At 36.0% G+C, this 14,113-nt stretch overlaps 1 pseudogene; it reads right to left on the bottom strand.

Annotated features, from left to right (window-relative positions):
- LOC149546132 (boron transporter 1-like) overlaps positions 1 to 13,175 on the bottom strand; it is a 40,821-nt pseudogene extending 27,646 nt beyond the window's left edge.
- Positions 13,176 to 14,113: the final 938 nt, after the last annotated feature.

The following is a 14,113-nucleotide window of genomic DNA, read 5'->3' on the forward strand; positions in this document are numbered from 1 at the left end:
CTCATCCTAGGAAGTTCTAGACTATTCTAGAAAGTCTTTATCCTCATCCAAAGTCTAGACTCTTCTAGAAGATGTCTTTAAACCTAATCCTATTCCCCTCCTAACCTTGTCACATTCTCTAAACATGGGTTAAGACTTACTAACCCAAGCCAAAGTTAACAAATATCTCCTCCTTCACCCATCCTCATTAAATGCCATCCACTTGCATATCCCTAAGCTAATCCTAAACCATCCTAATCCATCCTCTAATCATTTGCACAAGCCTAATCAAGCTTAAAACCCTCCTAATCAAGCCCAAGTCAAAATTTCTCTCATCTCCCTCAAAATATCTCAACCATAAAACTTTATGAAGCCCACTAGGCCACAAATGACTCTTCCAAGCCCTTTTATTGCTCTTACAAGCCATTATGAGGGTCTTTATGAAGATTTTATCCCTTGAACCTCCTTTGTTGACTCATCCTTCCCCTTTCCTCCATCCTCTCACCCTGTGACATGTGTCACTCTTTGATTGGCTGTAAGGAAGCACAATCCATGTGCTCTCATCTCATGCAATCTGAGCCCTCCATGAGCTTTTCCCCATCCTTGCATCCTAGCCCTTGATACCTCAAGCCCTTTGCCTATTTAAGGAACCCTCTCCCAAGCCATTTTAACCAAATCCATGAAGTAAAGTCATAATGCCATTTTAAGAAGCCATTTTACATCAAAACCATACACTCACACCCAAATTCCAACTCCATTTGAAGCCCTTTTTGAAGCATAAAGCTTGAGCATACATACTATCTATTTAGACAAAGCTACTCAACAAGAGAGCTTCTCATTGAGAGAGCCCATGAATGGCTCATATTCTCAATTGAGAGCTCATCTTAGTCTATCTTGAGGTTTATGAATTTTGTTTAGTTAGTAGAAGCTTTATTTAAATTTGGTTTCTATAAGCATACTAACATTGCTCATATACATTTTGGCATGCCCGGTGGGACCCCGCATGGGTCATCTTCATTAGCTTTTTTAGTCAAGTTTTGTATGTCATTTGCTAATTTTGGCTAATTTTTCTTGTTTTTGTGATTGGTAGGATTGTATAAATTGGTTTTGTAGGTCCACATGAGCATGAAGAAGACAAAGGAACTCATAGTCTATCTCATAATATTTGCAGATTTTTCAAGCTTATAGGTGGACAAAGCACTTGGAATTCTTCTTCCTCTTCTTCTCTATATTATTCTTATTCCATCTACTACTTCTTCTTCTTCTTGTGGGAGATCTTGGCCATTTTTTTTTTAAGGAAGAAAAATCATACACACTTCTTTTTAGTGCTTAAAATGCACCCCCAAATCATACTTAAATCCATTAAAAACTAAAAATTTGCAAAAAAAAAATCTTTTAACAAGTGAAACTAAACCAATCCAATCATTTGCATCCTTGCAACATCAAAGTTTTAGATGCATTCATGCAAAGTTAGGAACACTTCATTTTTGGGAATTTAAAAAGAACTTCAAGTTTCCATTTCAAAAGGTTCAAAATCAACATTAAGTGAACACTAAAATCTAAATCAAACTCAAAGCATCAATCAAGGATAAAATGAACCTCATTTGCAAATATTTTAAAGTTCTTTTAAAAATCTCATGAAAACTAAGAGTCCTAAATGGTTGTCAAAAATTGTCCTAAAAGCTTTGTTATTTGTTCCAAACAAATGTCTTGTTGCAAAATCTTGAATGTTGCTTAGATTTTTCATGCATCAAAACAACCTAGGAATATCATTTTTGGGCTTAAAATATGCAAACTAGAACACAAAATCTTGAATGAAAACCAAATTCCAAAGAGTCATTTTCACTTTTGAGTCCAAAAAAATCTTGAATGATCTAAGGTTAAAACAAAGCATTTCAAAGTTCTTAAAACAACACACAAAATCTCAATCTTGAATGCTCAAAGAAAAAAAAACTTGAATGTTTAATCACTTGTCTTTGAATGCATGTTGCTAAAATAACTCTTGAGTGCCATGGATTAAAATCAAGTTTTTTTTTTTTATGAATGGATGATTAAAACAACAAATCTAATCTTGAATGCAAAAGGTCAATTAATCATTACAATATCTCACACTTCATCTTTTGGGGCATAAAAAGAATCTACATTCTAAGAACTTTCTAAATTATAAAAACCAAATAAAGACGCTTTAAGTGAGTTTGTAGTTGGACTCACCCTCTTTAATCACCCATCAATTTAACCATTGGTTGCAATCTCAATGCCATCTATGGGGATGGGTCCACCTAAGAGGGTGTTAAGTGCTCCACAAAGATAAAACTTCACTTACTTGTGTTTTTATTAGTTTTTCTAACTTAGAAAATTCCTTGAATGCACATTAGGCTCGCTAACATTCATTTGAGCATTAAAATTTTAACAAATCTTGACATGGAGGGCTTCCGAGTGCGCGCTTGACAAATTGAGTTTCACATATCTTTGTTTTGGGCTTAAAACAAACTCACACTCAATCTTGAATGCCTAAGAATCAATGAACATCACATGGTTTTGACGCATTTTCAATGACGCTCACATTTCTTATGTTGACGATCTCTCAACTTCCATTATGCTAACGATGCTGTCAAATTGGAATGAACATTGTATGCCATAATCACAAGTGTCTTCAATCATAGCTTACAAAATCTAAATCATTAATTGGAATGAACTTGTGTCTTTTAAAACCAAGATCATGTATATGGTCTTGTTTTACACTTTTTAGGAGGCTTGCTTGGGGATTTCATCACCCCTTGGGACGACCTCAACTCCAGTGTTCCGACAGAGTATAAGAATCGGGAGGTGAATCCAAAGACACCTCTCTTGGAATCAAGATTTTGTCACTCGAGCTAAGCCTCAAGGAACTTTATACCCTTGAGAAGTGAAAGAGGAGAAGTGGGTTACTGCTCCTCTCGGCTGTGTGACATCTTTTTGATTTCATCTATGGATTTGGGCCTCACGTACCTTGCGTATATCAAGGACTCCCTAGCTATAACAAATTTCATCCTTGTAGAAAGCTTCCTAGGATGTTGGTTTGTTTGACGTGCTTGCTCCAAAATTTTGTTTTCTTGTTTGTTCATAGCTTTTGAATGAATGTTTTCCAACTTTGGTCAAAATCCCAAAAAAGCAGAAATCTCCTAGCTCAAGGCATACTTAGCATAGTCACTGCCTCATCAGAAAATCATCCAAGCTCCCCCGCTGCAACTGAATCTATCTAGTTCCTTGCTTTAGAACAATCCCAAATCCAAATTCTCTCCAAATCATCCCCCCTAGCCAGCTAGCAACCCAATCGAAAATCACATCCAAAACTTTAGAGAGTTGTTGTCATTCTACTAGAATTTTCTATCCAATCAATCCGACCAATCCACCAGCCTCACCAAGGTTATCCCTTTGACAGAGCTTTGTCTAGGGTAATCTAGCTTTGTCACTTGTTATCCCTCATCACCTTGAGCTAAAGGTTGGGATCCACAAGTGGTCAATCTCGTGTCATGCCCGTAGGATCATTAGTCTATTCTTAAGTTGACACAATCTCCACCAATCCAGCGCATAGGAAAGCAAAACTCTCACTTTTTGACAGCATGCCCTTGAAGTCTTCCATCCACAGGGAAGCCAAAAATCTCCAACCAATCCTCCTTAGGTCTGTCATACAACTTTGACTCTCCCTAGGAAATCCTTCATCAGCCAATCCAAAATTTGCGCTTAATCCAAATCCAACCATGAGCTTCCGTGTTCATCCATATGCAAGATCCCATCCCCATCCGACTCATCATCAAAACATGAAATCCCAAACCTATCATGATGTGTTCGGTCATATTATCCTTGCTCCTGCCACCTCCTATTCCAATGATGATGAAAATCTTGTTGACTATGACGGGTATATTGAAAGCCTTAGAAACATTCCCCCAAGCATCCCACAAAATCCATGCATTCTTCCAAACTATCTAGTCATGCCATCTGATATCCCAACTTCTCCTCCATCACCCAATCAACCAAGCTTCCAATCTTCCACCCCCATCACACTAGCTATTCCTGTCAATCCACCTCCACATCCAACACACGAGTCTCCAAGGAATCTCCTAGAGGAAATACAAGAAAAGTCACCTCCAACAGTCGATAAGCCATGTCATCAACTCCAACCATGTGAAGTAGTCAATAATGAAGCTTCCCCATCTATAATATCACCTCCATCTCCCATAGCTATCATCCCCATACCATCCATCAAATTTCTTAAAATCCTTCCACTTCCTGCAAGCATCAAAATCCCACCATCTGTCAAAACCCTCCAAATCCTATCCACATCACCTCCAAGCATTTCCCAAATCTCCCATAATGACCCTTATGCATCCATCTTCTACTCACCCATCTCCACTACTGAATCTCCCATCTATCCATCCGCTACCTTTGAAGAGTCCATCCCTTCACCTCCTATCGCACCATCCACTCCAAACCAATCCTATCAAGATCCTGCCCAAAAGCATGTTGACATCCCCCAAAGAATAAACAAAGATATCATCATACCATGTCTTCCATCCATGGTGCAGTCACTATCCCCTCCATCTCCAAAACCTCAAGCCATACCTCCTCTACTGCAGGATATCTTTTCATCCCATCAGCTAAATCAATATCCTATCCTACCATCTCCTCCACTCCATGCTTCCATCTTACCACCTATCCAAGCTATTTCACCACCTATAATATACCCTCTTGGTTCACTTACATTCATCCATAGTGGCCTCCTCTTAGTAGAAGAATTAAGAATAGTATCTCCCTATTGTAGTACATCTGATAAAGCACTTCCGCCATTTTTTGCAAGAAAAAAGTATCCTCAGCTAGTTCGAATGCTCAATTGATGGCATTATCAAGGTCAAGGTTTAGGACCACAAGAGCAAGGAATCAGAAAGCCTATTATTGCACAAAAAACACTAGGATTTCATGGTCTTGGATATGTATCCAAAGGCTCACTATCTAAAGGTGTTAGTACACCACACCCCCAAACCAAGCCTATCTCCAAACCCCCCATGCCAGCCTCCCATTACTCCTTCAAGAAATCTTATGTCATCCCCCCTCCACCATCTTTGCAACCTAAAACAACCTACCATATCCCCCCTTCATTCGCTAAATCCATTTTGGGTCCCTATGTCCCAAAATCTACCATCCTCCATCCTCCTATTAGCCATCATTCAAATCCTATTCCCTCCATTCCTATGCAAGATCAACAAAGGCACATATCGAGGCACATCATCCATCATCATCCCCCTACACGCTCTCCCATATCCTCTCCATCTCACAAAGCTTCTCCTAACCATCTTCCCAAAGCTTACCACAACAATGTGAATGCCAACTTCAAAATGCATAAAGCTAAAAATCCACATCCTAGGCAATCATATGTCTATTCTAAAAAAAATACTCCAAAAAGGCAAAATCCAATCAAAGAATGCAAAACAATGCAAAATCCTATGAAAAGAAAATCCAAAACCATGTGGATCCCAAAGAAAAAAGTTGAAACCCAATGCATAATGGCATCCACCATTGCTAATCCCCCATCCAGTGACTCGTGTCCCCCATCTCCTAACTCCATCTTGGGTGCCTATATCCCCAAGCGCGCTTCCACAAATCCTCCATCAAGCCCCCGTCTACCATCTATTCCCCATCTGCTCTTTTCACACCCGTCCCAACATGTGCCAATGTTGATCCTACAAGCATCTCCATCTCATGCTCCTTTCCAGCCTTTTCATCCCTCCATCTCCTACCATCAATCCCATCTAATCCTATCTATTGCATAAATCACACATTCGGTGTACCAACAGCTAGCAACAAAATTAAATATTCCAACAGCCAGTGACAAATCCCAAAAAAGCCAAAAACAGCTGAAGAAAGCCAAAATCATTCCAGCTAAGTCCAAAGTCAAAAATTCAAAAAAATAAAGCATCCACTGGTGAAAACTTGGCAATTCAAGCACCTTGGACAAGTACCATGATGAAAACTTGGCAAACAAGCGTCATGTGTAATCCCGCCATCCCCAGCTTAGCCTATCACCCTCATGCTTTTGGTCATCTCTTGATATCCAACTCCATCTTCCAATCTATCCACCTATCCTCTACCCTCCATCTTCCATCTCACACCATCCACTTATCTCTTGCAGCTTCAGCCAACCATCCCAGCTATCATCCATCTCCCTAGCCCCTTCAGCTTTTTCCATCCTAGCTTCAATCCTATCACATCCATCATAAGACCTCCTTCCGCATGTTATCTTCTGATTGGGGGCACTATATTCCTTGGAGATCTTGTCATGTCCATCCTCCCTTGTTATTGGTATCTAGCTCTAGGCTATCCTCATGCAAACCCAATGTCATCTCTTTATATCCATCATAATCCTAGCTATCTACCATCCTATCTAGCCATCTCATCCTGCTCCTCTAGCTATCCTTGGTCACAAAATCTCTCATCGTCATTGGATGCATCTTGCCAAATCCATATCTTTCGCTATCACCCCACCCTTAGCTTTCGCATCTTGCACAACATCGAACCATCCCACTATCCTATCATCTTGAGCTTTTGCCTACTTGTAACTATCTTGGTCAGCTTCAGCTTGTAAATATCTTGGTTCGTCAGCTTGTACATCCTCTTTAGCTTAGTACCATTGTATCTATCCAGCTTTTGTGTCAGTTCCTCCTTGATCAGCATCTTGCACACATCGCACATATTGGTTTGCTATCCCAATGCATCCTTTAGCTAGATCTCCTATCACCAAAGTGTTATCCTTCTTAGTTCAGCTTGCCAGACACATCACTCACCCAGATCCATCGGCTTAGGTGCTCTCCGATAGATCCTTGTAGGATATAGCTTTCCTCATGTCTGATCTTGGTCAATTAGTACCTCATCCTACCCATCTCGTTGGCAAATGGTTCTCTTTTGGATTTTCACTTTCTTTTGATTTGGAATCTTCCCTTTTAGGTCTTGAAGTATCTTTTCCAAGCAATCTTTTTGTCCCCTCCTCAAGGTTGCCACGATCTTCCATATCATGGTATGCTACGAATGGGGCACTCTGAGCATACGATTTTGATCAAGTCTTTCGTTTGTTTCTTTTTTGCTTGTGGGTTACCTAGTGTCGGTTCCACACTATTTCCTCTAGGTTTCATGTGTAATGTAGGGGCAATCCTAGTGTGTTTGTTTTGAGTCAGTCTGTTAGTCCTCTGGATGGTTGGTGACACGGCCTTGATGTTCTTGGTAACCTTGGCAATTAACCAACAGTCCTATAAAAAATCTAGTGCTCAAATACATGGTGGTACTTCTCTTTGAAGTATCCCCCCCGCTCAAAAAGCTTCAATGGTTTTCCTTCATCTCCATTATCCCCCATCCATATCCAGCATTCATCTCTCCTACCCCAGATTATGCATCAGTATCTCTTTGAATCACTCCTCACCTTTAGCTTTAGGGATCCACAATCCTAGTCTTAGGGATCCACCAATCCAATCAATCCACCAAGCCTCATCTTTCGAGCTCCACAATCCTAGTCCTAGGGATCTCCGAAACCCATCTTCCACCAATCTGACTCTTTGAAATCTTGTTGCATTAGCTTTATCATCCCATCATCCATCTCCCTATCCTGGATTCCTTTTTATAGCGCTTCGCTCCTTCATCCTCTGCAATCCTTGAGATCTTAAGCTTGCTTCCTCTTGTGCCTCCGATTCTCCTTTATCATTCTCCCATAGTGAGAGTTTGAGCTAACTAAACCTCTTCTCTTAAGCCACTCTTTGTCCTCCCACCCGCCAAGATTCTTGTACATTTCAAGAAGTTGTCGAGCCTCGCTTTCCCTTCCCACCACCTTCTTGAGGGGGCATCTCGCAGTCCATTCTCTCCTCTTCTGCTCTAGCCTTGGGCATCTTATTTTCTTATCTTTGATGTCATGCCACTTGCGGCATCACATCAAAGAGGGGCAAAATGTAAACACCTAAAAATCTTTAGAAAATAAAATATTTTTATTTTTTGAAAAATTCCTGATGACATCATCATTAATTAATTAATTAATTAATTAATTTTTATGCCATTAAATCCCTTTATCTTAATTAAAAATATTTAATTAAAGAATCCCTCCCAAAAATGTTTAAATCTTATTTAAACATTATTTCCTTATTTATTAATTATTTAATTAATAAATTGACCAAAAAATCTAAAATAAATTAAAAATTTATTTTTTGCCCAAAACTTGGCCAATTTCCTTAAGACCACTAACCTCTTCCAAAATCTTCTAATCCTTCTTTAATTTTGATTAAAGGCTAATCCCATCATTTCCTACCCCTAATCCCAACTCAAAATATTTAATTAAGATTAAATATTAATCCTCATGTTTATTAAATTTTTTTTAATAAATATCTCCTCAACCCAAACCCTTGAAATAAATAAATTTTTATTTATTTCCTAAAAATCTAATTTATCCTCATCCTAAGAAGTTCTAGACTCTTCTAAAAAGTCTTCATCCTCATCCTAGGAAGTTCTAGACTATTCTAGAAAGTCTTTATCCTCATCCAAAGTCTAGACTCTTTTAAAAGATGTCTTTAAACCTAATCCTAATCCCCTCCTAACCTTGTCACATTCTCTAAACATGGGTTAAGACTTACTAACCCAAGCCAAAGTTAACAAATATCTCCTCCTTCACCCACCCTCATTAAATACCATCCACTTGCCTATCCCTAAGCTAATCCTAAACCATCCTAATCCATCCTCTAATCATTTGCACAAGCCTAAGCAAGCTTAAAACCCTCCTAATCAAGCCCAAGTTGAAATTGCTCTCATCTCCCTCAAAATATCTCAACCATAAAACTTTATGAAGCCCACTAGGCCATAAATGACTCTTCCAAACCCTTTTATTGCTCTTACAAGCCATTATGAGGGTCTTTATGAAGATTTTATCCCTTGAGTCTCCTTTGTTGACTCATCTTTCCCCTTTCCTCCATCCTCTCACCTTGTGACATGTGTCACTCTTTGATTGGCTGTAAGGAAGCACAATCCATGTGCTCTCATCTCATGCAATCTGAGCCCTCCATGAGCTTTTCCCCATCCTTGCATCCTAGCCCTTGATCCCTCAAGCCCTTTGCCTATTTACGGAATCCTCTTCCAAGCCATTTTAACCAAATCCATGAAGTAAAGTCGTAATGCCATTTTAAGAAGCCATTTTACATCAAAACCATACACTCACACCCAAATTCCAACTCCATTTGAAGCTTTTTTTGAAGCATAAAGCTTGAGCATACATCTTATCTATTTAGACAAAGCTACTCAACAAGAGAGCTTCTCATTGAGAGAGCCCATTAATGGCTCATATTCTCAATTGAGAGCTCATCTTAGTCTATCTTGAGATTTATGAATTTTGTTTAGTTAGTAGAAGCTTTATTTAAATTTGGTTTCTATTAGCATACTAACATTGCTCATATACAAGAGGTAGGTCTTGTAAATGGGGCTCTTGGATACATTCAAAAAATTATCTACAAGCAAGGCAGTGCTCCACCTGAGCCTCCAATATTTGCGATGGTTGAGTTTGATGGTTATTCAGGACTACCATTTGAAGATCATAATCCAAAGATAATTCCAATACCATCAATACAGAAGGGTAGAACACTTCAATTTCCATTAAGGTTGGCATGGGCATTGACTATTCACAAATCTTAGGCATTCACTCTTTTGAAAGCAACAATTGATATAGGACCAAGAGAAAGAGCAAGATTGATATTTGTGGTAGTTTCACATGTAAAATCTCTCTAGTGTTTGAGAATAGTGTCTCCTTTCACATATGATCATTACGAGAAAATGAAAAATGGCAGAAAAATTTCGAAGTGCAAGGATGAAGAAAATATAGTTAAGCGCCTTGAACATAGTTGATGTGATATGTTATTCTTAAATGTTATGTCCGTAAAAGTCTTTTTGGACACATTAGTATTTTGTTTGTAACACTTCCTACTATATTCCATATTTTAAAAATGTTTGTATTATATAATGATAAATGATTAAAAAAAAAATCTTGATTTTAATTTATTCTATTTTGACAAACTTAATCTTTTTATATGATATTTTATTTTTATAGATCTTAATTAATTCTACTGATGTATTAAGTAATAATTATATCTTAACTAATTATGGTGATGTTTTAAGTAATAATTGTACTGATTTGTTGAGTAATATTAGTTTATGTTTACAAATTATATTTATTTTTTCTTTAATGTCTCTTAATGTTTGATGACAATATTATGGATAACTTTTCTTTATTTAAACTATTAAATTAAATGACTTGTTATATAATTCCAAAGAAAAAATCAATGAATATAATTTACTTATTCTAAATATCCTCCAATATTAATTTGATTTTGTTTCATACTTTTAAAAGTAGTGAACTTAACTTTTTCTAATATGGTACGATAAAATAATAATATTATTAAAAATAAAATATATTTATATTAACTTTATTTGGTCCATATTAAATTATAAGTGTTGTATTTAATTTGTTTGTTCTATATTTGATTATATCTTATAATGGTTTTATATATATTTATATTGATATTTGTTTAAAATTTTGCAGCATATCATTTGAGCTATGGATTCGTCTATTGGAGAATCAAATATCATTGTTACAAGTCTTGCTACTTCTATGACCTTAAATAATTTCCTTAGGACTAATTTAGATAAATGTAAACAAATAATCTAGGAATCATGCTAACATATACTCAAAGCTTTTGAGAATGCTACATTGTCAATTGAAACTATTGATGAACTAGAAATAATGGAAATGACGGATGTTGCCAAAGTTATGCGTGACACATCTTCATAAAAAGATGCATTTTCAGAAATGATGAAAGAAGTCTACCATGATCATTGCTCTAATAAAGGTTGCAACACCATCCTTATCATTGAGGAATATGTGATGCACCTACATCATTATGGACAAATATTCTTCTTTTATATTCTTCTCATATTTCCTATACTTCAGCTAAATACTTCTACTTGGGCTTATATTTCCTATTTCATTTATGTAAGTTTTATGAACAACAACATGAATAAGTTTTTTCACTATTCAAGTCATGGATCTGTATTGTTCATTTGATTTGTGTGTGTTTTATGAACAACAAAATAAACAAATAAATTCCACTCTGGAAATGATGTTCAAAAGTATACTTACGATATTTGATGTTACATATTGTATGCATAGTCATCAACACTAATAATAATATTTATAAAATTGATGCTGACATTAATATGTATACTATGTGTAAAATATATGTTCTCATTGATATGTTAGATGTTATATTATCTATGCACAATCATGAAAACTAATAATAATATGTATAAATTTGAGCTATTTGTATGCATAATCATCAAGATTAATACCAATAAATATAAAATTGAGGTCTTCTACTTTTCAGACAAAACAATTCCAAATAGGCCATTTGAGAAACACCATGGAAATTTGAATTGCTCAAGATTGGGATTAACATTTTCAGGTATACGGAATTCTTCTACCATAACCTACAAACAGGGTTTTATCATGTTATAAAGAAATAAAAGATATTTTTAAGTATGAATTGTGCCTAGTGGCCCTAGGTCAGTTCGTTAAATTGAATAAGTTACAAAGAACACATTAGGTATCAATTGTTGTATAAAAATGGCCATGTAGCATGAGAGATGCGGCTGGGATCATATACCGAATTTGACAATATTTATACCCTCAACATATTTACCTTGATAGCTTCTTGCAGGAATAATACAGCAATTAACATGCCAAAGAGCTCTCCGGCTACTCTTGTAAATCTACTGATGACCGTGCAGGCATTGAAAATCGCAAGAACAAATAGTAGCAGTGCCGTCCACACACAAGCCCTACAAAACATGTCTTCCGTCAATTAGGGTTTTAAACTGTCGAATTCAAAAATACCTCTTCCCTTTAAAATGATCCATTATATGATCATATTCCAGATCCTATTACGCTATATGAATTCTCTAATACTGTGATTATTCATATTTACTATCCTGCCCATGCGAGAAACAATCTCTTTCCCAAATCATCCCTATTTTTGGCGAAAATATACATATATGTATACATAAGAACTGTGGGTTCTGCAACTCCAAGAATCAATAGGGGCTGCCCACCAATCAAAGAATGAATAATTCCACATAAGCCAGTAGAAATCCGTGTCTGAATTGCGGTTAAGGTGCTATTTACAAATAAAAACGTGTGATGAATCTCCGTATGTTTTCGAGAAAGTATTTAAAATCAAACAAATTTACATTCACTGGTCCAATGTCTAAAAACAGAGCATCCATAAAACGCGATTAAGCATATTTTAATACAAATGGAAGATATAGTTGTCAACCCAATTCTCACCTGTGTCTTTGTCGAGTTGTTCGCCAAATGCTATAACAGGAAGAGCAGAAGCAAAGAAAATATAGGTCGTTGGGGCGAGAATTCTGCACGAACAAGAACAAATTATATCCGCATCTACAAGGGACAAGAATCTAATCGGATTGAAATGGATATTTTGGGGAAATGAACAATGCGATACTGTTGCACATGTTTATATCTGTATATCTATGCATATATGCATATAGACAGACGGGAATACTTTTAACGAATAATAGGCAGAGCTATAACATGACTTTCTAGGGCACGATACCGCATTGTTTCACGTAACAGAGCTCTTGGATCAAAAAAAAATCAGTACAGAGAAACAAAATTCGAGAACATTGGAAAGAGATTTTTCTAGTCAGAATACACATTCCACAACAAAAGAAAGAAAAACAACAATGGATGATAAATAGATCCCCAAAACAAAATCTACTCTCCCGTTTGACATGAGATAAGAATCTAGGTTCTTTGGATGTTTAATCAATTAAGGTTTATAATCCATACACAGTGTTCTAAAAGTATAAAACAAAAGCATTTACAGAATTTAATTTATACCTGAGCCCTGAATTAAGTCCATTGAGCCAATCTTGTTGGTAACAGGGCAACCTTTCCTTGACGTCTTTCACGATTCCCCGTAAAGGGATTTTCACAGACCCCATTAAAGCTGAACAGAGATGGTGAATCAAATGCATTCAAAGTCAATCAAGCCAGAATAGGGTATGCCAATATTTCTATATCCAGAGAATCTAAAGATTGTAGACCAGAGCTTTTCACAGACCCACCTCAGTCCACCGCGTTGGCCATGTCTATAAATAAATTTTTAATTTATAAATTTTTATTTAAGATACAGTTGTCAAATAATTTTTAAATTAATTTTTAAAAAGAGTCAAATGAAAATTTGATTCTTCCACGCCTGTAGTAAGTCCCGGGAAAGGGACCAACCTAAGCGTACGCCAGACACACGGGTACAAAAAACAATAATTAATTAAAAAAATAAAAGCTCGTTGTAAACCTAAGCATATGCCAGACACGTAAGCAAGGACGTAGGTTCCAAATACGGCCATGTCTATGGCGGCATAAGACGGCAAGTTTTAAATAAATATTAATTTAAGATATAGTTTTAAAATAATTTTTAATCTAATTTTTTAAATACAGAAAAATGTCATTTGATGTCAGCATAGACATTCTCCCCCGATTCATATTATCATTATATTAAATTTGTTAGGGTTTTGAATTGAAAAAGACATCACTGACTTAATATACTAAATTGTAATTTTTAATTACTTGATATAATAGCTTTTGTATTCTAGCTATTGTATTCGTTATTGAATATTTAATTAATTGAGATATACATGATTGTTAGATCTTTAGATTTATAAGTATATTTAATGTTCAATATTAGTTTAAAAATAATAATATAACATTTTAAAGAAGGCGAATGGCAAACAATTATAGGTGTTCAAGTAAACATTAAAATATGAAGCTAAAGTTTAAAGAAATAATTATATAATTAATTTAATATAACATAAAAGAAAATATTATCATTATATTTTTTTAATAGTTGATTATAAAAATTTATTAATTTTTATTATCATATAGAAAATTACCTTTTTGATTGAAGGCAAATAGGTTCAAAAGTATTTCAAAATACACTAATATAATGAGGGATAGATATTTGAGTTCTCAAGATTTTGAAATAATTTTTGTAGTGTCAACGGG

This window comes from Cupressus sempervirens, chromosome 7 (genome assembly GCF_028749045.1).
Source record: "Cupressus sempervirens isolate cs-2001-9-10 chromosome 7, ASM2874904v1, whole genome shotgun sequence".
NCBI lineage: Eukaryota > Viridiplantae > Streptophyta > Pinopsida > Cupressales > Cupressaceae > Cupressus > Cupressus sempervirens.